Source organism: Brienomyrus brachyistius, unplaced genomic scaffold, assembly GCF_023856365.1.
Source record: "Brienomyrus brachyistius isolate T26 unplaced genomic scaffold, BBRACH_0.4 scaffold94, whole genome shotgun sequence".
NCBI classification, from domain to species: Eukaryota; Metazoa; Chordata; class Actinopteri; order Osteoglossiformes; family Mormyridae; genus Brienomyrus; species Brienomyrus brachyistius.
Genome location: NW_026042369.1, coordinates 355,007 through 381,718, shown reverse-complemented (window position 1 = coordinate 381,718; position 26,712 = coordinate 355,007). Strand labels below are relative to the sequence as shown.

At 34.2% G+C, this 26,712-nt stretch overlaps 5 non-coding genes across 5 annotated transcripts; all 5 read left to right on the top strand.

Annotated features, from left to right (window-relative positions):
- Positions 1–6,650: 6,650 nt before the first annotated feature.
- LOC125727349 (U6 spliceosomal RNA) lies at positions 6,651–6,757 on the top strand. Its single transcript, XR_007388711.1, has one exon. It is a non-coding gene; the product is annotated as a U6 spliceosomal RNA (small nuclear RNA).
- Positions 6,758–10,342: 3,585 nt separating this feature from the next.
- LOC125727348 (U6 spliceosomal RNA) lies at positions 10,343–10,449 on the top strand. Its single transcript, XR_007388710.1, has one exon. It is a non-coding gene; the product is annotated as a U6 spliceosomal RNA (small nuclear RNA).
- Positions 10,450–15,018: 4,569 nt separating this feature from the next.
- On the top strand, positions 15,019–15,125 carry LOC125727347 (U6 spliceosomal RNA). Its single transcript, XR_007388709.1, has one exon. It is a non-coding gene; the product is annotated as a U6 spliceosomal RNA (small nuclear RNA).
- Positions 15,126–18,753: 3,628 nt separating this feature from the next.
- On the top strand, positions 18,754–18,860 carry LOC125727346 (U6 spliceosomal RNA). The gene has a single exon (XR_007388708.1). It is a non-coding gene; the product is annotated as a U6 spliceosomal RNA (small nuclear RNA).
- Positions 18,861–24,635: 5,775 nt separating this feature from the next.
- On the top strand, positions 24,636–24,742 carry LOC125727345 (U6 spliceosomal RNA). The gene has a single exon (XR_007388707.1). It is a non-coding gene; the product is annotated as a U6 spliceosomal RNA (small nuclear RNA).
- The last annotated feature ends 1,970 nt before the right edge of the window (positions 24,743–26,712 follow it).

Here is a 26,712-nt window from a genome sequence, read left to right as displayed (position 1 = left end):
CACTTAAATGCTAAAGGAAGCGAGGAATTTAATCCTTGAATCAAAAGAATTAGGTCCTGAAAAGATTACTGGAGAATTGTAAAAACCCTAACCCTAATCCTAGCCCTAACCCTAACCGGAGAGTTGTAAAATTTTATCTAATGAAAATTCTTAAAATTGACTCTAATCTGCATTTTAAATTGGAAACTCCCACTTGGACTTTGACCTTTTTCCATCGTTCAGTTCATGAAGATATTCTGAGACAGATCATTTTTGACAAGTACATGCTAAAGAAAGTCTGTAATTTATTCCTTGAATCAAAAACTTTTGATCCAGGAAAGATTAGCAGAGAAGTGTGATTTTTTTTCTCCAATGACAATGCTTGAAATTGACTCTAATCTGCATTTTAAATTGGAAACTCCCACTTGGACTTTGACCCTCTTTCATCATTCAGTTGACTAAAATATCATGCAGAATTTCTTTTGACACTTAAATGCTAAAGGAAGCGAGGATTTAATCCTTGAATCAAAAGAATTAGGTCCAGAAAAGATTACTGGAGAATTGTAAAAACCCTAACCCTAATCCTAGCCCTAACCCTAACCGGAGAGTTGTAAAATTTTATCTAATGAAAATTCTTAAAATTGACTCTAATCTGCATTTTAAATTGGAAACTCCCACTTGGACTTTGACCTTTTTCCATCGTTCAGTTCATGAAGATATTCTGAGACAGATCATTTTTGACAAGTACATGCTACAGAAAGTCTGTAATTTATTCCTTGAAACAAAAACTTTTGATCCAGGAAAGATTACCAGAGAAGTGTGATTTCTTTCTCCAATGACAATGCTTGAAATGGACTCTAATCTGCATATTATATTGGAAACTCCCACTTGGACTTTGACCCTATTTCATCATTCAGTTGACTAAAATATCATGCAGAATTTTTTTTGACACTTAAATGCTAAAGGAAGCGAGGATTTAATCCTTGAATCAATAGAATTAGGTCCAGAAAAGATTACTGGAGAATTGTAAAAACCCTAACCCTAATCCTAGCCCTAACCCTAACCGGAGAGTTGTAAAATTTTATCTAATGAAAATTCTTAAAATTGACTCTAATCTGCATTTTAAATTGGAAACTCCCACTTTGACTTTGACCCTCTTTCATCATTCAGTTGACTAAAATATCATGCAGAATTTTTTTTGACACTTAAATGCTAAAGGAAGCGAGGAATTTAATCCTTGAATCAAAAGAATTAGGTCCTGAAAAGATTACTGGAGAATTGTAAAAACCCTAACCCTAATCCTAGCCCTAACCCTAACCGGAAAGTTGTAATATTTTATCTAATGAAAATTCTTAAAATTGACTCTAATCTGCATTTTAAATTGGAAACTCCCACTTGGACTTTGACCTTTTTCCATCGTTCAGTTCATGAAGATATTCTGAGACAGATCATTTTTGTCAAGTACATGCTAAAGAAAGTCTGTAATTTATTCCTTGAATCAAAAACTTTTGATCCAGGAAAGATTAGCAGAGAAGTGTGATTTTTTTTCTCCAATGACAATGCTTGAAATTGACTCTAATCTGCATTTTAAATTGGAAACTCCCACTTTGACTTTGACCCTCTTTCATCATTCAGTTGACTAAAATATCATGCAGAATTTTTTTTGACACTTAAATGCTAAAGGAAGCGAGGATTTAATCCTTGAATCAAAAGAATTAGGTCCAGAAAAGATTACTGGAGAATTGTAAAAACCCTAACCCTAATCCTAACCCTAACCCTAACCTGAGAGTTGTAAAATATTATCTAATGAAAATGCTTGAAATTGACTCTAATCTGCATTTTAAATTGGAAACTCCCACTTTGACTTTGACCCTCTTTCATCATTCAGTTGACTAAAATGTCATGCAGAATTTTTTTTGACACTTAAATACTAAAGGAAGCGAGGAATTGAATCCTTGAATAAAAATAATTAGGTCCAGAAAAGATTACTGGAGAATTGTAAAAACCCTAACCCTAATCCTAGCCCTAACCCTAACCGGAGAGTTGTAAAATTTTATCTAATGAAAATTCTTAAAATTGACTCTAATCTGCATTTAAATTGGAAACTCCCACTTGGACTTTGACCTTTTTCCATCGTTCAGTTCATGAAGATATTCTGAGACAGATCATTTTTGACAAGTACATGCTACAGAAAGTCTGTAATTTATTCCTTGAATCAAAAACTTTTGATCCAGGAAAGATTACCAGAGAAGTGTGATTTTTTTCTCCAATGACAATGCTTGAAATGGACTCTAATCTGCATATTAAATTGGAAACTCCCACTTGGACTTCGACCCTCTTTTATCATTCAGTTGACTAAAATATCATGCAGAATTTTTTTTGACACTTAAATGCTAAAGGAAGCGAGGATTTAATCCTTGAATCAATAGAATTAGGTCCAGAAAAGATTACTGGAGAATTGTAAAAACCCTAACCCTAATCCTAGCCCTAACCCTAACTGGAGAGTTGTAAAATTTTATCTAATGAAAATTCTTAAAATTGACTCTAATCTGCATTTTAAATTGGAAACTCCCACTTGGACTTTGACCTTTTTCCATCGTTCAGTTAATGAAGTTATTCTGAGACAGATCATTTTTGACAAGTACATGCTATAGAAAGTCTGTCATTTATTCCTTGAATCAAAAACTTTTGATCCAGGAAAGATTACCAGAGAAGTGTGATTTTTTTCTCCAATGACAATGCTTGAAATGGACTCTAATCTGCATTTTAAATTGGAAACTCCCACTTGGACTTTGACCCTCTTTCATCATTCAGTTGACTAAAATATCATGCAGAATTATTTTTGACACTTAAATGCTAAAGGAAGCGAGGAATTGAATCCTTGAATCAAAAGAATTAGGTCCAGAAAAGATTACTGGAGAATTGTAAAAACCCTAACCCTAATCCTAGCCCTAACCCTAACCGGAGAGTTGTAAAATTTTATCTAATGAAAATGCTGGAAATTGACTGTAATCTGCATTTTAAATTGGAAACTCCCACTTGGACTTTGATCCTCTTTCATCTTTCAGTTCATGAAGATATTCTGAGACAGATCATTTTTGACAAGTACATGCTAAAGAAAGTGTGTAATTTAGTTCTTGAATCAAAAACTTTTGATCCAGGAAAGATTACCAGTGAAGGGTGATTTTTTTTTCTCCAAAAACAATGCTTGAAATTTACTCTAATCTGCATTTTAAATTGGAAACTCCCACTTGGACTTTGACCCTCTTTCATCATTCAGTTGACTAAAATATCATGCAGAATATTTTTTGACACTTAAATGCTAAAGGAAGCGAGGATTTAATCCTTGAATCAATAGAATTAGGTCCAGAAAAGATTACTGGAGAATTGTAAAAACCCTAACCCTAATCCTAGCCCTAACCCTAACCGGAGAGTTGTAAAATTTTATCTAATGAAAATTCTTAAAATTGACTCTAATCTGCATTTTAAATTGGAAACTCACACTTGGACTTTGACCTTTTTCCATCGTTCAGTTCATGAAGATATTCTGAGACAGATCATTTTTGACAAGTACATGCTAAAGAAAGTGTGTAATTTAGTTCTTGAATCAAAAACTTTTGATCCAGGAAAGATTACCAGAGAAGTGTGATTTTTTTTCTCCAATGACAATGCTTGAAATTGACTCTAATCTGCATTTTAAATTGGAAACTCCCACTTGGACTTTGACCTTTTTTCATCGTTCAGTTCATGAAGATATTCTGAGACAGATCATTTTTGACAAGTACATGCTAAAGAAAGTCTGTAATTTATTCCTTGAATCAAAAACTTTTGATCCAGGAAAGATTACCAGAGAAGTGTGATTTTTTTTCTCCAATGACAATGCTTGAAATTGACTCTAATCTGCATTTTAAATTGGAAACTCCCACTTTGACTTTGACCCTCTTTCATCATTCAGTTGACTAAAATATCATGCAGATTTTTTTTTGACACTTAAATGCTAAAGGAAGCGTGGATTTAATCCTTGAATCAAAAGAATTAGGTCCAGAAAAGATTACTGGAGAATTGTAAAAACCCTAACCCTAATCCTAACCCTAACCCTAACCTGAGAGTTGTAAAATTTTATCAAATGAAAATGCTTGAAATTGGCTCTAATCTGAATTTTAAATTGGAAACTCCCACTTGGACTTTGACCGTCTTTCATCATTCAGTTGACTGAAATATCATGCAGAATTTTTTTTGACACTTAAATGCTAAAGGAAGCGAGGATTTAATCCTTGAATCAAAAGAATTAGGTCCAGAAAATATTACTGGAGAATTGTAAAAACCCTAACCCTAATCCTAACCCTAACCCTAACCTGAGAGTTGTAAAATTTTATCAAATGAAAATGCTTGAAATTGACTCTAATCTGCATTTTAAATTGGAAACTCCCACTTGGACTTTGACCGTCTTTCATCATTCAGTTGACTAAAATATCATGCAGAATTTTTTTTGACACTTAAATGCTAAAGGAAGCGAGGATTTAATCCTTGAATCAAAAGAATTAGGTCCAGAAAAGATTACTGGAGAATTGTAAAAACCCTAACCCTAATCCTAACCCTAACCCTAACCTGAGAGTTGTAAAATTTTATCTAATGAAAATGCTTGAAATTGACTCTAATCTGCATTTTAAATTGGAAACTCCCACTTTGACTTTGACCCTCTTTCATCATTCAGTTGACTAAAATATCATGCAGAATTTTTTTTGACACTTAAATGCTAAAGGAAGCGAGGAATTGAATCCTTGAATCAAAAGAATTAGGTCCAGAAAAGATTACTGGAGAATTGTAAAAACCCTAACCCTAATCCTAGCCCTAACCCTAACCGGAGAGTTGTAAAATTTTATCTAATGAAAATTCTTAAAATTGACTCTAATCTGCATTTTAAATTGGAAACTCCCACTTGGACTTTGACCTTTTTCCATCGTTCAGTTCATGAAGATATTCTGAGACAGATCATTTTTGACAAGTACATGCTACAGAAAGTCTGTAATTTATTCATTGAATCAAAAACTTTTGATCCAGGAAAGATTACCAGAGAAGTGTGATTTTTTTCTCCAATGACAATGCTTGAAATGGACTCTAATCTGCATATTATATTGGAAACTCCCACTTGGACTTTGACCCTATTTCATCATTCAGTTGACTAAAATATCATGCAGAATTTTTTTTGACACTTAAATGCTAAAGGAAGCGAGGATTTAATCCTTGAATCAATAGAATTAGGTCCAGAAAAGATTACTGGAGAATTGTAAAAACCCTAACCCTAATCCTAGCCCTAACCCTAACCGGAGAGTTGTAAAATTTTATCTAATGAAAATTCTTAAAATTGACTCTAATCTGCATTTTAAATTGGAAACTCCCACTTGGACTTTGACCTTTTTCCATCGTTCAGTTCATGAAGATATTCTGAGACAGATCATTTTTGACAAGTACATGCTACAGAAAGTCTGTAATTTATTCCTTGAATCAAAAACTTTTGATCCAGGAAAGATTACCAGAGAAGTGTGATTTTTTTCTCCAATGACAATGCTTGAAATGGACTCTAATCTGCATATTATATTGGAAACTCCCACTTTGACTTTGACCCTCTTTCATCATTCAGTTAACTAAAATATCATGCAGAATTTTTTTTGACACTTAAATGCTAAAGGAAGCGAGGAATTGAATCCTTGAATCAAAAGAATTAGGTCCAGAAAAGATTACTGGAGAATTGTAAAAACCCTAACCCTAATCCTAGCCCTAACCTTAACCGGAGAGTTGTAAAATTTTATCTAATGAAAATTCTTAAAATTGACTCTAATCTGCATTTTAAATTGGAAACTCCCACTTGGACTTTGACCTTTTTCCATCGTTCAGTTCATGAAGATATTCTGAGACAGATCATTTTTGACAAGTACATGCTACAGAAAGTCTGTAATTTATTCCTTGAATCAAAAACTTTTGATCCAGGAAAGATTACCAGAGAAGTGTGATTTTTTTCTCCAATGACAATGCTTGAAATTGACTCTAATCTGCATTTTAAATTGGAAACTCCCACTTGGACTTTGACCCTCTTTTATCATTCAGTTGACTAAAATATCATGCAGAATTTTTTTTGACACTTAAATGTTAAAGGAAGCGAGGATTTAATCCTTGAATCAAAAGAATTAGGTCCAGAAAAGAATACTGGAGAATTGTAAAAACCCTAACCCTAATCCTAGCCCTAACCCTAACCGGAGAGTTGTAAAATTTTATCTAATGAAAATTCTTAAAATTGACTTTAAGGGAAGCGTGGAATTTTGTACTTGAATCAAAAAAATTTCATCCTGAAAAGATTACCCAAGAATTGTAAATTTTTCTCTCCAATGAACATGCTTGAAATTGAGTCTCATCTGCATCTTAAAATGGACACATCCTCTTGTACTTTCACCTTGTTTCATTTTTCATTTGACAAAGTCATTCTGAGGCAGAAAATTTTTGACACCTAATTGTTCAGGTACATTTGAGAGAAATATTTCGCAGCACGTCAGCTGTCTTCATATTTATGTTCTGGCAGAATATAGGGCCAGGGCATAGGCATTGCTTTGCCACCGACATGAGGAAAGCTCATACCGCTTCCACACCTATATATTCTTTCATCTGTTGGTAAATCTGTGCTTGCTATGGCAACACATATACTAAAATTGGAACGATACAGAGAAGATTAGCATGGCCCCTGCGCAAGGATGACACGCAAATTCGTGAAGCGTTCCATATTTTGCTTGGTTTCCCTGGTTCCTAACTTAATCAAACTGCATGCAATGATAGAGTCTAGTCAAGTGGCTTTTATTGTCATTTTGACCATATACAGTGATACAATACACAGTGGAATGAGACAGCATTCCTCCAGGACCATGGTACTATGTATAACACTACATCGACACAGGACTACATAAAGAGCAAGTGTGCAAAAACAGTGTGACACAAGACAGTGCAATAGAAGAAATAGAAGTGATGATAGGAGGTAAGACAGGCTAAGTGTGAAGTGCAACAGTGCAATTGGTTGTGCAAAACGTTATTGAGGTATTGGACACCATGTGGAATATTCCTAAATGAAACTATTGCAATACTTCTCAAGGAATGGACGTTAGGAGGAAACCTGTTCAGTATAGATGATTGGAATAATCAGAAAAATATAAAGCAGCATGAAATTCTTTCACTGGAAAAGACTGAGCCTGGTACAAGCATCTTATGGTTATATGTGAAGATGAGGAAAATATCAGATGGCTATGCTGACTCAAATGTTATTTGTACCACAGTTCTGTATTTAGGTCTTTGAATCTAAAGTATTTGATACAGAACAGATGACCGGGGACATGTAGAATTGAGTCTCCAATGAAAAATGCTTGAAATTAACTCAACTCTGCATTTTAGAATGGAAACTCCCACTTGGACTTTGACCCTATTTCATAATTTAGTTGACTAAAATATCATGCAGAATTTTTTTTGACACTTAAATGCTAAAGGAAGCGAGGATTTAATCCTTGAATCAAAAGAATTAGGTCCAGAAAAGATTACTGAAGAATTGTAAAAACCCTAACCCTAATCCTAGCCCTAACCCTAACCGGAGAGTTGTAAAATTTTATCTAATGAAAATTCTTAAAATTGACTCTAATCTGCATTTTAAATTGGAAACTCCCACTTGGACTTTGACCTTTTTCCATCGTTCAGTTCATGAAGATATTCTGAGACAGATCATTTTTGACAAGTACATGCTAAAGAAAGTCTGTAATTTATTCCTTGAATCAAAAACTTTTGATCCAGGAAAGATTAGCAGAGAAGTGTGATTTTTTTTCTCCAATGACAATGCTTGAAATTGACTCTAATCTGCATTTTAAATTGGAAACTCCCACTTGGACTTTGACCCTCTTTCATCATTCAGTTGACTAAAATATCATGCAGAATTTCTTTTGACACTTAAATGCTAAAGGAAGCGAGGATTTAATCCTTGAATCAAAAGAATTAGGTCCAGAAAAGATTACTGGAGAATTGTAAAAACCCTAACCCTAATCCTAACCCTAACCCTAACCTGAGAGTTGTAAAATTTTATCTAATGAAAATGCTTGAAATTGACTCTAATCTGCATTTTAAATTGGAAACTCCCACTTTGACTTTGACCCTCTTTCATCATTCAGTTGACTAAAATGTCATGCAGAATTTTTTTTGACACTTAAATACTAAAGGAAGCGAGGAATTGAATCCGTGAATCAAAATAATTAGGTCCAGAAAAGATTACTGGAGAATTGTAAAAACCCTAACCCTAATCCTAGCCCTAACCCTAACTGGAGAGTTGTAAAATTTTATCTAATGAAAATTCTTAAAATTGACTCTAATCTGCATTTTAAATTGGAAACTCCCACTTGGACTTTGACCTTTTTCCATCGTTCAGTTAATGAAGATATTCTGAGACAGATCATTTTTGACAAGTACATGCTACAGAAAGTCTGTCATTTATTCCTTGAATCAAAAACTTTTGATCCAGGAAAGATTACCAGAGAAGTGTGATTTTTTTCTCCAATGACAATGCTTGAAATGGACTCTAATCTGCATTTTAAATTGGAAACTCCCACTTGGACTTTGATCCTCTTTCATAATTCAGTTCATGAAGATATTCTGAGACAGATCATTTTTGACAAGTACATGCTAAAGAAAGTGTGTAATTTAGTTCTTGAATCAAAAACTTTTGATCCAGGAAAGATTACCAGTGAAGGGTGATTTTTTTTTCTCCAAAAACAATGCTTGAAATTTACTCTAATCTGCATTTTAAATTGGAAACTCCCACTTGGACTTTGACCCTCTTTCATCATTCAGTTGACTAAAATATCATGCAGAATTTTTTTTGACACTTAAATGCTAAAGGAAGCGAGGATTTAATCCTTGAATCAATAGAATTAGGTCCAGAAAAGATTACTGGAGAATTGTAAAAACCCTAACCCTAATCCTAGCCCTAACCCTAACCGGAGAGTTGTAAAATTTTATCTAATGAAAATTCTTAAAATTGACTCTAATCTGCATTTTAAATTGGAAACTCACACTTGAACTTTGACCTTTTTCCATCGTTCAGTTCATGAAGATATTCTGAGACAGATCATTTTTGACAAGTACATGCTAAAGAAAGTGTGTAATTTAGTTCTTGAATCAAAAACTTTTGATCCAGGAAAGATTACCAGAGAAGTGTGATTTTTTTTCTCCAATGACAATGCTTGAAATTGACTCTAATCTGCATTTTAAATTGGAAACTCCCACTTGGACTTTGACCTTTTTCCATCGTTCAGTTCATGAAGATATTCTGAGAAAGATCATTTTTGACAAGTACATTCTAAAGAAAGTCTGTAATTTATTCCTTGAATCAAAAACTTTTGATCCAGGAAAGATTAGCAGAGAAGTGTGATTTTTTTTCTCCAATGACAATGCTTGAAATTGACTCTTATCTGCATATTAAATTGGAAACTCCCACTTTGACTTTGACCCTCTTTCATCATTCAGTTGACTAAAATATCATGCAGAATTTTTTTTGACACTTAAATGCTAAAGGAAGCGAGGATTTAATCCTTGAATCAAAAGAATTAGGTCCAGAAAAGATTACTGGAGAATTGTAAAAACCCTAACCCTAATCCTAACCCTAACCCTAACCTGAGAGTTGTAAAATTTTATCTAATAAAAATGCTTGAAATTGACTCTAATCTGCATTTTAAATTGGAAACTCCCACTTTGACTTTGACCCTCTTTCATCATATAGTTGACTAAAATATCATGCAGAATTTTTTTTGACGCTTAAATGCTAAAGAAAGCGAGGAATTGAATCCTTGAATCAAAAGAATTAGGTCCAGAAAAGATTACTGGAGAATTGTAAAAACCCTAACCCTAATCCTAGCCCTAACCCTAACCGGAGAGTTGTAAAATTTTATCTAATGAAAATTCTTAAAATTGACTTTAAGGGAAGCGTGGAATTTTGTCCTTGAATCAAAAAAAATTCATCCTGAAAAGATTACCCAAGAATTGTAAATTTTTCTCTCCAATGAACATGCTTGAAATTGAGTCTCATCTGCATCTTAAAATGGACACATCCTCTTGTACTTTCACCTTGTTTCATTTTTCATTTGACAAAGTCATTCTGAGGCAGAAAATTTTTGACACCTAATTGTTCAGGTACATTTGAGAGAAATATTTCGCAGCACGTCAGCTGTCTTCATATTTATGTTCTGGCAGAATATAGGGCCAGGGCATAGGCATTGCTTTGCCACCGACATGAGGAAAGCTCATACCGCTTCCACACCTATATATTCTTTCATCTGTTGGTAAATCTGTGCTTGCTATGGCAACACATATACTAAAATTGGAACGATACAGAGAAGATTAGCATGGCCCCTGCGCAAGGATGACACGCAAATTCGTGAAGCGTTCCATATTTTGCTTGGTTTCCCTGGTTCCTAACTTAATCAAACTGCATGCAATGATAGAGTCTAGTCAAGTGGCTTTTATTGTCATTTTGACCATATACAGTGATACAATACACAGTGGAATGAGACAGCATTCCTCCAGGACCATGGTACTATGTATAACACTACATCGACACAGGACTACATAAAGAGCAAGTGTGCAAAAACAGTGTGACACAAGACAGTGCAATAGAAGAAATAGAAGTGATGATAGGAGGTAAGACAGGCTAAGTGTGAAGTGCAACAGTGCAATTGGTTGTGCAAAACGTTATTGAGGTATTGGACACCATGTGGAATATTCCTAAATGAAACTATTGCAATACTTCTCAAGGAATGGACGTTAGGAGGAAACCTGTTCAGTATAGATGATTGGAATAATCAGAAAAATATAAAGCAGCATGAAATTCTTTCACTGGAAAAGACTGAGCCTGGTACAAGCATCTTATGGTTATATGTGAAGATGAGGAAAATATCAGATGGCTATGCTGACTCAAATGTTATTTGTACCACAGTTCTGTATTTAGGTCTTTGAATCTAAAGTATCTGATACAGAACAGATGACCGGGGACATGTAGAATTGAGTCTCCAATGAAAAATGCTTGAAATTAACTCAACTCTGCATTTTAGAATGGAAACTCCCACTTGGACTTTGACCCTATTTCATAATTTAGTTGACTAAAATATCATGCAGAATTTTTTTTGACACTTAAATGCTAAAGGAAGCGAGGATTTAATCCTTGAATCAAAAGAATTAGGTCCAGAAAAGATTACTGAAGAATTGTAAAAACCCTAACCCTAATCCTAGCCCTAACCCTAACCGGAGAGTTGTAAAATTTTATCTAATGAAAATTCTTAAAATTGACTCTAACCTGCATTTTAAATTGGAAACTCCCACTTGGACTTTGACCTTTTTCCATCGTTCAGTTCATGAAGATATTCTGAGACAGATCATTTTTGACAAGTACATGCTAAGGAAAGTCTGTAATTTATTCCTTGAATCAAAAACTTTTGATCCAGGAAAGATTAGCAGAGAAGTGTGATTTTTTTTCTCCAATGACAATGCTTGAAATTGACTCTAATCTGCATTTTAAATTGGAAACTCCCACTTGGACTTTGACCCTCTTTCATCATTCAGTTGACTAAAATATCATGCAGAATTTTTTTTGACACTTAAATGCTAAAGGAAGCGAGGATTTAATCCTTGAATCAAAAGAATTAGGTCCAGAAAAGATTACTGGAGAATTGTAAAAACCCTAACCCTAATCCTAACCCTAACCCTAACCTGAGAGTTGTAAAATTTTATCTAATGAAAATGCTTGAAATTGACTCTAATCTGCATTTTAAATTAGAAACTCCCACTTTGACTTTGACCCTCTTTCATCATTCAGTTGACTAAAATGTCATGCAGAATTTTTTTTGACACTTAAATACTAAAGGAAGCGAGGAATTGAATCCTTGAATCAAAAGAATTAGGTCCAGAAACGATTACTGGAGAATTGTAAAAACCCTAACCCTAACCCTAATCCTAGCCCTAACCCTAACCGGAGAGTTGTAAAATTTTATCTAATGAAAATTCTTAAAATTGACTCTAATCTGCATTTTAAATTGGAAACTCCCACTTGGACTTTGACCTTTTTCCATCGTTCAGTTCATGAAGATATTCTGAGACAGATCATTTTTGACAAGTACATGCTAAAGAAAGTCTGTAATTTATTCCTTGAATCAAAAACTTTTGATCCAGGAAAGATTAGCAGAGAAGTGTGATTTTTTTTCTCCAATGACAATGCTTGAAATTGACTCTAATCTGCATTTTAAATTGGAAACTCCCACTTGGACTTTGACCCTCTTTCATCATTCAGTTGACTAAAATATCATGCAGAATTTCTTTTGACACTTAAATGCTAAAGGAAGCGAGGATTTAATCCTTGAATCAAAAGAATTAGGTCCAGAAAAGATTACTGGAGAATTGTAAAAACCCTAACCCTAATCCTAACCCTAACCCTAACCTGAGAGTTGTAAAATTTTATCTAATGAAAATGCTTGAAATTGACTCTAATCTGCCTTTTAAATTGGAAACTCCCACTTTGACTTTGACCCTCTTTCATCATTCAGTTGACTAAAATGTCATGCAGAATTTTTTTTGACACTTAAATACTAAAGGAAGCGAGGAATTGAATCCGTGAATCAAAAGAATTAGGTCCAGAAACGATTACTGGAGAATTGTAAATACCCTAACCCTAACCCTAATCCTAGCCCTAACCCTAACCGGAGAGTTGTAAAATTTTATCTAATGAAAATTCTTAAAATTGACTCTAATCTGCATTTTAAATTGGAAACTCCCACTTGGACTTTGACCTTTTTCCATCGTTCAGTTCATGAAGATATTCTGAGACAGATCATTTTTGACAAGTACATGCTAAAGAAAGTGTGTAATTTAGTTCTTGAATCAAAAACTTTTGATCCAGGAAAGATTACCAGAGAAGTGTGATTTTTTTTCTCCAATGACAATGCTTGAAATTGACTCTAATCTGCATTTTAAATTGGAAACTCCCACTTGGACTTTGACCTTTTTCCATCGTTCAGTTCATGAAGATATTCTGAGACAGATCATTTTTGACAAGTACATTCTAAAGAAAGTCTGTAATTTATTCCTTGAATCAAAAACTTTTGATCCAGGAAAGATTAGCAGAGAAGTGTGATTTTTTTTCTCCAATGACAATGCTTGAAATTGACTCTCATCTGCATATTAAATTGGAAACTCCCACTTTGACTTTGACCCTCTTTCATCATTCAGTTGACTAAAATATCATGCAGAATTTTTTTTGACACTTAAATGCTAAAGGAAGCGAGGATTTAATCCTTGAATCAAAAGAATTAGGTCCAGAAAAGATTACTGGAGAATTGTAAAAACCCTAACCCTAATCCTAACCCTAACCCTAACCTGAGAGTTGTAAAATTTTATCTAATGAAAATGCTTGAAATTGACTCTAATCTGCCTTTTAAATTGGAAACTCCCACTTTGACTTTGACCCTCTTTCATCATTCAGTTGACTAAAATGTCATGCAGAATTTTTTTTGACACTTAAATACTAAAGGAAGCGAGGAATTGAATCCGTGAATCAAAAGAATTAGGTCCAGAAACGATTACTGGAGAATTGTAAAAACCCTAACCCTAATCCTAGCCCTAACCCTAACCGGAGAGTTGTAAAATTTTATCTAATGAAAATTCTTAAAATTGACTCTAATCTGCATTTTAAATTGGAAACTCCCACTTGGACTTTGACCTTTTTCCATCGTTCAGTTCATGAAGATATTCTGAGACAGATAATTTTTGACAAGTACATGCTAAAGAAAGTGTGTAATTTAGTTCTTGAATCAAAAACTTTTGATCCAGGAAAGATTACCAGAGAAGTGTGATTTTTTTTCTCCAATGACAATGCTTGAAATTGACTCTAATCTGCATTTTAAATTGGAAACTCCCACTTGGACTTTGACCTTTTTCCATCGTTCAGTTCATGAAGATATTCTGAGACAGATCATTTTTGACAAGTACATTCTAAAGAAAGTCTGTAATTTATTCCTTGAATCAAAAACTTTTGATCCAGGAAAGATTAGCAGAGAAGTGTGATTTTTTTTCTCCAATGACAATGCTTGAAATTGACTCTCATCTGCATATTAAATTGGAAACTCCCACTTTGACTTTGACCCTCTTTCATCATTCAGTTGACTAAAATATCATGCAGAATTTTTTTTGACACTTAAATGCTAAAGGAAGCGAGGATTTAATCCTTGAATCAAAAGAATTAGGTCCAGAAAAGATTACTGGAGAATTGTAAAAACCCTAACCCTAATCCTAACCCTAACCCTAACCTGAGAGTTGTAAAATTTTATCTAATAAAAATGCTTGAAATTGACTCTAATCTGCATTTTAAATTGGAAACTCCCACTTTGACTTTGACCCTCTTTCATCATACAGTTGACTAAAATATCATGCAGAATTTTTTTTGACGCTTAAATGCTAAAGAAAGCGAGGAATTGAATCCTTGAATCAAAAGAATTAGGTCCAGAAAAGATTACTGGAGAATTGTAAAAACCCTAACCCTAATCCTAGCCCTAACCCTAACCGGAGAGTTGTAAAATTTTATCTAATGAAAATTCTTAAAATTGACTTTAAGGGAAGCGTGGAATTTTGTCCTTGAATCAAAAAAATTTCATCCTGAAAAGATTACCCAAGAATTGTAAATTTTTCTCTCCAATGAACATGCTTGAAATTGAGTCTCATCTGCATCTTATAATGGACACATCCTCTTGTACTTTCACCTTGTTTCATTTTTCATTTGACAAAGTCATTCTGAGGCAGAAAATTTTTGACACCTAATTGTTCAGGTACATTTGAGAGAAATATTTCGCAGCACGTCAGCTGTCTTCATATTTATGTTCTGGCAGAATATAGGGCCAGGGCATAGGCATTGCTTTGATACCGACATGAGGAAAGCTCATACCGCTTCCACACCTATATATTCTTTCATCTGTTGGTAAATCTGTGCTTGCTATGGCAACACATATACTAAAATTGGAACGATACAGAGAAGATTAGCATGGCCCCTGCGCAAGGATGACACGCAAATTCGTGAAGCGTTCCATATTTTGCTTGGTTTCCCTGGTTCCTAACTTAATCAAACTGCATGCAATGATAGAGTCTAGTCAAGTGGCTTTTATTGTCATTTTGACCATATACAGTGATACAATACACAGTGGAATGAGACAGCATTCCTCCAGGACCATGGTACTATGTATAACACTACATCGACACAGGACTACATAAAGAGCAAGTGTGCAAAAACAGTGTGACACAAGACAGTGCAATAGAAGAAATAGAAGTGATGATAGGAGGTAAGACAGGCTAAGTGTGAAGTGCAACAGTGCAATTGGTTGTGCAAAACGTTATTGAGGTATTGGACACCATGTGGAATATTCCTAAATGAAACTATTGCAATACTTCTCAAGGAATGGACGTTAGGAGGAAACCTGTTCAGTATAGATGATTGGAATAATCAGAAAAATATAAAGCAGCATGAAATTCTTTCACTGGAAAAGACTGAGCCTGGTACAAGCATCTTATGGTTATATGTGAAGATGAGGAAAATATCAGATGGCTATGCTGACTCAAATGTTATTTGTACCACAGTTCTGTATTTAGGTCTTTGAATCTAAAGTATCTGATACAGAACAGATGACCGGGGACATGTAGAATTGAGTCTCCAATGAAAAATGCTTGAAATTAACTCAACTCTGCATTTTAGAATGGAAACTCCCACTTGGACTTTGACCCTATTTCATAATTTAGTTGACTAAAATATCATGCAGAATTTTTTTTGACACTTAAATGCTAAAGGAAGCGAGGATTTAATCCTTGAATCAAAAGAATTAGGTCCAGAAAAGATTACTGAAGAATTGTAAAAACCCTAACCCTAATCCTAGCCCTAACCCTAACCGGAGAGTTGTAAAATTTTATCTAATGAAAATTCTTAAAATTGACTCTAACCTGCATTTTAAATTGGAAACTCCCACTTGGACTTTGACCTTTTTCCATCGTTCAGTTCATGAAGATATTCTGAGACAGATCATTTTTGACAAGTACATGCTAAGGAAAGTCTGTAATTTATTCCTTGAATCAAAAACTTTTGATCCAGGAAAGATTAGCAGAGAAGTGTGATTTTTTTTCTCCAATGACAATGCTTGAAATTGACTCTAATCTGCATTTTAAATTGGAAACTCCCACTTGGACTTTGACCCTCTTTCATCATTCAGTTGACTAAAATATCATGCAGAATTTTTTTTGACACTTAAATGCTAAAGGAAGCGAGGATTTAATCCTTGAATCAAAAGAATTAGGTCCAGAAAAGATTACTGGAGAATTGTAAAAACCCTAACCCTAATCCTAACCCTAACCCTAACCTGAGAGTTGTAAAATTTTATCTAATGAAAATGCTTGAAATTGACTCTAATCTGCATTTTAAATTAGAAACTCCCACTTTGACTTTGACCCTCTTTCATCATTCAGTTGACTAAAATGTCATGCAGAATTTTTTTTGACACTTAAATACTAAAGGAAGCGAGGAATTGAATCCTTGAATCAAAAGAATTAGGTCCAGAAACGATTACTGGAGAATTGTAAAAACCCTAACCCTAACCCTAATCCTAGCCCTAACCCTAACCGGAGAGTTGTAAAATTTTATCTAATGAAAATTCTTAAAATTGACTCTAATCTGCATTTTAAATTGGAAACTCCCACTTGGACTTTGACCTTTTTCCATCGTTCAGTTCATGAAGATATTCTGAGACAGATCATTTTTGACAAGTACATGCTAAAGAAAGTCTGTAATTTATTCCTTGAATCAAAAACTTTTGATCCAGGAAAGATTAGCAGAGAAGTGTGATTTTTTTTCTCCAATGACAATGCTTGAAATTGACTCTAATCTGCATTTTAAATTGGAAACTCCCACTTGGACTTTGACCCTCTTTCATCATTCAGTTGACTAAAATATCATGCAGAATTTCTTTTGACACTTAAATGCTAAAGGAAGCGAGGATTTAATCCTTGAATCAAAAGAATTAGGTCCAGAAAAGATTACTGGAGAATTGTAAAAACCCTAACCCTAATCCTAACCCTAACCCTAACCTGAGAGTTGTAAAATTTTATCTAATGAAAATGCTTGAAATTGACTCTAATCTGCCTTTTAAATTGGAAACTCCCACTTTGACTTTGACCCTCTTTCATCATTCAGTTGACTAAAATGTCATGCAGAATTTTTTTTGACACTTAAATACTAAAGGAAGCGAGGAATTGAATCCGTGAATCAAAATAATTAGGTCCAGAAAAGATTACTGGAGAATTGTAAAAACCCTAATCCTAGCCCTAACCCTAACTGGAGAGTTGTAAAATTTTATCTAATGAAAATTCTTAAAATTGACTCTAATCTGCATTTTAAATTGGAAAGTCCCACTTGGACTTTGACCTTTTTCCATCGTTCAGTTAATGAAGATATTCTGAGACAGATCATTTTTGACAAGTACATGCTACAGAAAGTCTGTCATTTATTCCTTGAATCAAAAACTTTTGATCCAGGAAAGATTACCAGAGAAGTGTGATTTTTTTCTCCAATGACAATGCTTGAAATGGACTCTAATCTGCATTTTAAATTGGAAACTCCCACTTGGACTTTGATCCTCTTTCATAATTCAGTTCATGAAGATATTCTGAGACAGATCATTTTTGACAAGTACATGCTAAAGAAAGTGTGTAATTTAGTTCTTGAATCAAAAACTTTTGATCCAGGAAAGATTACCAGTGAAGGGTGATTTTTTTTTCTCCAAAAACAATGCTTGAAATTTACTCTAATCTGCATTTTAAATTGGAAACTCCCACTTGGACTTTGACCCTCTTTCATCATTCAGTTGACTAAAATATCATGCAGAATTTTTTTTGACACTTAAATGCTAAAGGAAGCGAGGATTTAATCCTTGAATCAAAATAATTAGGTCCAGAAAAGATTACTGGAGAATTGTAAAAACCCTAACCCTAATCCTAACCCTAACCCTAACCTGAGAGTTGTAAAATTTTATCTAATGAAAATGCTTGAAATTGACTCTAATCTGCATTTTAAATTGGAAACTCCCACTTTGACTTTGACCCTCTTTCATCATACAGTTGACTAAAATATCATGCAGAATTTTTTTTGACGCTTAAATGCTAAAGAAAGCGAGGAATTGAATCCTTGAATCAAAAGAATTAGGTCCAGAAAAGATTACTGGAGAATTGTAAAAACCCTAACCCTAATCCTAGCCCTAACCCTAACCGGAGAGTTGTAAAATTTTATCTAATGAAAATTCTTAAAATTGACTTTAAGGGAAGCGTGGAATTTTGTCCTTGAATCAAAAAAATTTCATCCTGAAAAGATTACCCAAGAATTGTAAATTTTTCTCTCCAATGAACATGCTTGAAATTGAGTCTCATCTGCATCTTAAAATGGACACATCCTCTTGTACTTTCACCTTGTTTCATTTTTCATTTGACAAAGTCATTCTGAGGCAGAAAATTTTTGACACCTAATTGTTAAGTTACATTTGAGAGAAATATTTCGCAGCACGTCAGCTGTCTTCATATTTATGTTCTGGCAGAATATAGGGCCAGGGCATAGGCATTGCTTTGCCACCGACATGAGGAAAGCTCATACCGCTTCCACACCTATATATTCTTTCATCTGTTGGTAAATCTGTGCTTGCTATGGCAACACATATACTAAAATTGGAACGATACAGAGAAGATTAGCATGGCCCCTGCGCAAGGATGACACGCAAATTCGTGAAGCGTTCCATATTTTGCTTGGTTTCCCTGGTTCCTAACTTAATCAAACTGCATGCAATGATAGAGTCTAGTCAAGTGGCTTTTATTGTCATTTTGACCATATACAGTGATACAATACACAGTGAAATGAGACAGCATTCCTCCAGGACCATGGTACTATGTATAACACTACATCGACACAGGACTACATAAAGAGCAAGTGTGCAAAAACAGTGTGACACAAGACAGTGCAATAGAAGAAATAGAAGTGATAATAGGAGGTAAGACAGGCTAAGTGTGAAGTGCAACAGTGCAACTGGTTGTGCAAAACGTTATTGAGGTATTGGACACCATGTGGAATATTCCTAAATGAAACTATTGCAATACTTCTCAAGGAATGGACGTTAGGAGGAAACCTGTTCAGTATAGATGATTGGAATAATCAGAAAAATATAAAGCAGCATGACATTCTTTCACTGGAAAAGACTGAGCCTGGTACAAGCATCTTATGGTTATATGTGAAGATGAGGAAAATATCAGATGGCTATGCTGACTCAAATGTTATTTGTACCACAGTTCTGTATTTAGGTCTTTGAATCTAAAGTATCTGATACAGAACAGATGACCGGGGACATGTAGAATTGAGTCTCCAATGAAAAATGCTTGAAATTAACTCAACTCTGCATTTTAGAATGGAAACTCCCACTTGGACTTTGACCCTCTTTCATCATTCAGTTGACTAAAATATCATGCAGAATTTTTTTTGACACTTAAATGCTAAAGGAAGCGAGGATTTAATCCTTGAATCAAAAGAATTAGGTCCAGAAAAGATTACTGGAGAATTGTAAAAACCCTAACCCTAATCCTAACCTTAACCCTAACCTGAGAGTTGTAAAATTTTATCTAATGAAAATGCTTGAAATTGACTCTAATCTGCATTTTAAATTGGAAACTCCCACTTTGACTTTGACCCTCTTTCATCATTCAGTTGACTAAAATGTCATGCAGAATTTTTTTTGACACTTTAATACTAAAGGAAGCGAGGAATTGAATCCTTGAATCAAAAGAATTAGGTCCAGAAACGATTACTGGAGAATTGTAAAAACCCTAACCCTAACCCTAATCCTAGCCCTAACCCTAACCGGAGAGTTGTAAAATTTTATCTAATGAAAATTCTTAAAATTGACTCTAATCTGCATTTTAAATTGGAAACTCCCACTTGGACTTTGACCTTTTTCCATCGTTCAGTTCATGAATATATTCTGAGACAGATCATTTTTGACAAGTACATGCTAAGGAAAGTCTGTAATTTATTCCTTGAATCAAAAACTTTTGATCCAGGAAAGATTACCAGAGAAGTGTGATTTTTTTCTCCAATGACAATGCTTGAAATGGACTCTAATCTGCATATTAAATTGGAAACTCCCACTTGGACTTTGACCCTCTTTCATCATTCAGTTGACTAAAATATCATGCAGAATTTTTTTTGACACTTAAATGCTAAAGGAAGCGAGGATTTAATCCTTGAATCAATAGAATTAGGTCCAGAAAAGATTACTGGAGAATTGTAAAAACCCTAACCCTAATCCTAGCCCTAAACCTAACTGGAGAGTTGTAAAATTTTATCTAATGAAAATTCTTAAAATTGACTCTAATCTGCATTTTAAATTGGAAACTCCCACTTGGACTTTGACCTTTTTCCATCGTTCAGTTCATGAAGATATTCTGAGACAGTTCATTTTTGACAAGTACATGCTACAGAAAGTCTGTAATTTATTCCTTGAATCAAAAACTTTTGATCCAGGAAAGATTACCAGAGAAGTGTGATTTTTTTCTCCAATGACAATGCTTGAAATGGACTCTAATCTGCATTTAAAATTGGAAACTCCCACTTTGACTTTGACCCTCTTTCATCATTCAGTTGACTAAAATATCATGCAGAATTTCTTTTGACACTTAAATGCTAAAGGAAGCAAGGATTTAATCCTTGAATCAAAAGAATTAGGTCCAGAAAAGATTACTGGAGAATCGTAAAAACCCTAACCCTAATCCTAACCCTAACCCTAACCTGAGAGTTGTAAAATTTTATCAAATGAAAATGCTTGAAATTGACTCTAATCTGCATTTTAAATTGGAAACTCCCACTTTGACTTTGACCCTCTTTCATCATTCAGTTGACTAAAATATCATGCAGAATTTTTTTTGACACTTAAATGCTAAAGGAAGCGAGGAATTGAATCCTTGAATCAAAAGAATTAGGTCCAGAAAAGATTACTGGAGAATTGTAAAAACCCTAACCCTAATCCTAGCCCTAACCCTAACCGGAGAGTTGTAAAATTTTATCTAATGAAAATTCTTAAAATTGACTCTAATCTGCATTTTAAATTGGAAACTCCCACTTGGACTTTGACCTTTTTCCATCGTTCAGTTCATGAAGATATTCTGAGACAGATCATTTTTGACAAGTACATGCTACAGAAAGTCTGTATTTTATTCCTTGAATCAAAAACTTTTGATCCAGGAAAGATTAGCAGAGAAGTGTGATTTTTTTTCTCCAATGACAATGCTTGAAATTGACTCTAATCTGCATTTTAAATTGGAAACTCCCACTTGGACTTTGACCCTCTTTCATCATTCAGTTGACTAAAATATCATGCAGAATTTCTTTTGACACTTAAATGCTAAAGGAAGCGAGGATTTAATCCTTGAATCAAAAGAATTAGGTCCAGAAAAGATTACTGGAGAATTGTAAAAACCCTAACCCTAATCCTAACCCTAACCTGAGAGTTGTAAAATTTTATCTAATGAAAATGCTTGAAATTGACTCTAATCTGCATTTTAAATTGGAAACTCCCACTTTGACTTTGACCCTCTTTCATCATTCAGTTGACTAAAATGTCATGCAGAATTTTTTTTGACACTTAAATACTAAAGGAAGCGAGGAATTGAATCCTTGAATCAAAATAATTAGGTCCAGAAAAGATTACTGGAGAATTGTAAAAACCCTAACCCTAATCCTAGCCCTAACCCTAACCGGAGAGTTGTAAAATTTTATCTAATGAAAATTCTTAAAATTGACTCTAATCTGCATTTTAAATTGGAAACTCCCACTTGGACTTTGACCTTTTTCCATCGTTCAGTTCATGAAGATATTCTGAGACAGATCATTTTTGACAAGTACATGCTACAGAAAGTCTGTAATTTATTCCTTGAATCAAAAACTTTTGATCCAGGAAAGATTACCAGAGAAGTGTGATTTTTTTCTCCAATGACAATGCTTGAAATGGACTCTAATCTGCATATTATATTGGAAACTCCCACTTGGACTTTGACCCTATTTCATCATTCAGTTGACTAAAATATCATGCAGAATTTTTTTTGACACTTAAATGCTAAAGGAAGCGAGGATTTAATCCTTGAATCAATAGAATTAGGTCCAGAAAAGATTACTGGAGAATTGTAAAAACCCTAACCCTAATCCTAGCCCTAACCCTAACCGGAGAGTTGTAAAATTTTATCTAATGAAAATTCTTAAAATTGACTCTAATCTGCATTTTAAATTGGAAACTCCCACTTGGACTTTGACCCTCTTTCATCATTCAGTTGACTAAAATATCATGCAGAATTTTTTTTGACACTTAAATGCTAAAGGAAGCGAGGAATTTAATCCTTGAATCAAAAGAATTAGGTCCTGAAAAGATTACTGGAGAATTGTAAAAACCCTAACCCTAATCCTAGCCCTAACCCTAACCGGAGAGTTGTAAAATTTTATCTAATGAAAATTCTTAAAATTGACTCTAATCTGCATTTTAAATTGGAAACTCCCACTTGGACTTTGACCTTTTTCCATCGTTCAGTTCATGAAGATATTCTGAGACAGATCATTTTTGACAAGTACATGCTACAGAAAGTCTGTAATTTATTCCTTGAAACAAAAACTTTTGATCCAGGAAAGATTACCAGAGAATTGTGATTTCTTTCTCCAATGACAATGCTTGAAATGGACTCTAATCTGCATATTATATTGGAAACTCCCACTTGGACTTTGACCCTATTTCATCATTCAGTTGACTAAAATATCATGCAGAATTTTTTTGACACTTAAATGCTAAAGGAAGCGAGGATTTAATCCTTGAATCAATAGAATTAGGTCCAGAAAAGATTACTGGAGAATTGTAAAAACCCTAACCCTAATCCTAGCCCTAACCCTAACCAGAGAGTTGTAAAATTTTATCTAATGAAAATGCTTGAAATTGACTCTAATCTGCATTTTAAATTGGAAACTCCCACTTTGACTTTGACCCTCTTTCATCATTCAGTTGACTAAAATATCATGCAGAATTTTTTTTGACACTTAAATGCTAAAGGAAGCGAGGAATTGAATCCTTGAATCAAAAGAATTAGGTCCTGAAAAGATTACTGGAGAATTGTAAAAACCCTAACCCTAATCCTAGCCCTAACCCTAACCGGAGAGTTGTAAAATTTTATCTAATGAAAATTCTTAAAATTGACTCTAATCTGCATTTTAAATTGGAAACTCCCACTTGGACTTTGACCTTTTTCCATCGTTCAGTTCATGAAGATATTCTGAGAACGATCATTCTTGAGAAGTACATGCTACAGAAAGTCTGTAATTTATTCCTTGAATCAAAAACTTTTGATCCAGGAAAGATTACCAGAGAAGTGTGATTTTTTTCTCCAATGACAATGCTTGAAATTGACTCTAATCTGCATATTAAATTGGAAACTCCCACTTGGACTTTGACCCTCTTTCATCATTCAGTTGACTAAAATATCATGCAGAATTTTTTTTGACACTTAAATGCTAAAGGAAGCGAGGAATTGAATCCTTGAATCAAAAGAATTAGGTCCAGAAAAGATTACTGGAGAATTGTAAAAACCCTAACCCTAATCCTAACCCTAACCCTAACCTGAGAGTTGTAAAATTTTATCTAATGAAAATGCTTGAAATTGACTCTAATCTGCATTTTAAATTGGAAACTCCCACTTGGACTTTGACCTTTTTCCATCGTTCACTTCATGAAGATATTCTGAGACAGATCATTTTTGACAAGTACATGCTACAGAAAGTCTGTATTTTATTCCTTGAATCAAAAACTTTTGATCCAGGAAAGATTACCAGAGAAGTGTGATTTTTTTCTCCAATGACAATGCTTGAAATGTACTCTAATCTGCATTTTAAATTGGAAACTCCCACTTGGACTTTGACCCTCTTTCATCATTCAGTTGACTAAAATATCATGCAGAATTTTTTTTGACACTTAAATGCTAAAGGAAGCGAGGATTTAATCCTTGAATCAAAATAATTAGGTCCAGAAAAGATTACTGGAGAATTGTAAAAACCCTAACCCTAATCCTAGCCCTAACCCTAACCGGAGAGTTGTAAAATTTTATCTAATGAAAATTCTTAAAATTGACTTTAAGGGAAGCGTGGAATTTTGTCCTTGAATCAAAAAAATTTCATCCTGAAAAGATTACCCAAGAATTGTAAATTTTTCTCTCCAATGAACATGCTTGAAATTGAGTCTCATCTGCATTTTAAAATGGACACATCCTCTTGTACTTTCACCTTGTTTCATTTTTCATTTGACAAAGTCATTCTGAGGCAGAAAATTTTTGACACCTAATTGTTAAGTTACATTTGAGAGAAATATTTCGCAGCACGTCAGCTGTCTTCATATTTATGTTCTGGCAGAATATAGGGCCAGGGCATAGGCATTGCTTTGCCACCGACATGAGGAAAGCTCATACCGCTTCCACACCTATATATTCTTTCATCTGTTGGTAAATCTGTGCTTGCTATGGCAACACATATACTAAAATTGGAACGATACAGAGAAGATTAGCATGGCCCCTGCGCAAGGATGACACGCAAATTCGTGAAGCGTTCCATATTTTGCTTGGTTTCCCTGGTTCCTAACTTAATCAAACTGCATGCAATGATAGAGTCTAGTCAAGTGGCTTTTATTGTCATTTTGACCATATACAGTGATACAATACACAGTGAAATGAGACAGCATTCCTCCAGGACCATGGTACTATGTATAACACTACATCGACACAGGACTACATAAAGAGCAAGTGTGCAAAAACAGTGTGACACAAGACAGTGCAATAGAAGAAATAGAAGTGATAATAGGAGGTAAGACAGGCTAAGTGTGAAGTGCAACAGTGCAACTGGTTGTGCAAAACGTTATTGAGGTATTGGACACCATGTGGAATATTCCTAAATGAAACTATTGCAATACTTCTCAAGGAATGGACGTTAGGAGGAAACCTGTTCAGTATAGATGATTGGAATAATCAGAAAAATATAAAGCAGCATGACATTCTTTCACTGGAAAAGACTGAGCCTGGTACAAGCATCTTATGGTTATATGTGAAGATGAGGAAAATATCAGATGGCTATGCTGACTCAAATGTTATTTGTACCACAGTTCTGTATTTAGGTCTTTGAATCTAAAGTATCTGATACAGAACAGATGACCGGGGACATGTAGAATTGAGTCTCCAATGAAAAATGCTTGAAATTAACTCAACTCTGCATTTTAGAATGGAAACTCCCACTTGGACTTTGACCCTCTTTCATCATTCAGTTGACTAAAATATCATGCAGAATTTTTTTTGACACTTAAATGCTAAAGGAAGCGAGGATTTAATCCTTGAATCAAAAGAATTAGGTCCAGAAAAGATTACTGGAGAATTGTAAAAACCCTAACCCTAATCCTAACCCTAACCCTAACCTGAGAGTTGTAAAATTTTATCTAATGAAAATGCTTGAAATTGACTCTAATCTGCATTTTAAATTGGAAACTCCCACTTTGACTTTGACCCTCTTTCATCATTCAGTTGACTAAAATGTCATGCAGAATTTTTTTTGACACTTTAATACTAAAGGAAGCGAGGAATTGAATCCTTGAATCAAAAGAATTAGGTCCAGAAACGATTACTGGAGAATTGTAAAAACCCTAACCCTAACCCTAATCCTAGCCCTAACCCTAACCGGAGAGTTGTAAAATTTTATCTAATGAAAATTCTTAAAATTGACTCTAATCTGCATTTTAAATTGGAAACTCCCACTTGGACTTTGACCTTTTTCCATCGTTCAGTTCATGAATATATTCTGAGACAGATCATTTTTGACAAGTACATGCTAAGGAAAGTCTGTAATTTATTCCTTGAATCAAAAACTTTTGATCCAGGAAAGATTACCAGAGAAGTGTGATTTTTTTCTCCAATGACAATGCTTGAAATGGACTCTAATCTGCATTTTAAATTGGAAACTCCCACTTGGACTTTGACCCTCTTTCATCATTCAGTTGACTAAAATATCATGCAGAATTTCTTTTGACACTTAAATGCTAAAGGAAGCGAGGATTTAATCCTTGAATCAAAAGAATTAGGTCCAGAAAAGATTACTGGAGAATTGTAAAAACCCTAACCCTAATCCTAACCCTAACCCTAACCTGAGAGTTGTAAAATTTTATCAAATGAAAATGCTTGAAATTGACTCTAATCTGCATTTTAAATTGGAAACTCCCACTTTGACTTTGACCCTCTTTCATCATTCAGTTGACTAAAATATCATGCAGAATTTTTTTTGACACTTAAATGCTAAAGGAAGCGAGGAATTGAATCCTTGAATCAAAAGAATTAGGTCCAGAAAAGATTACTGGAGAATTGTAAAAACCCTAACCCTAATCCTAGCCCTAACCCTAACCGGAGAGTTGTAAAATTTTATCTAATGAAAATTCTTAAAATTGACTCTAATCTGCATTTTAAATTGGAAACTCACACTTGGACTTTGACCTTTTTCCATCGTTCAGTTCATGAAGATATTCTGAGTCAGATCATTTTTGACAAGTACAT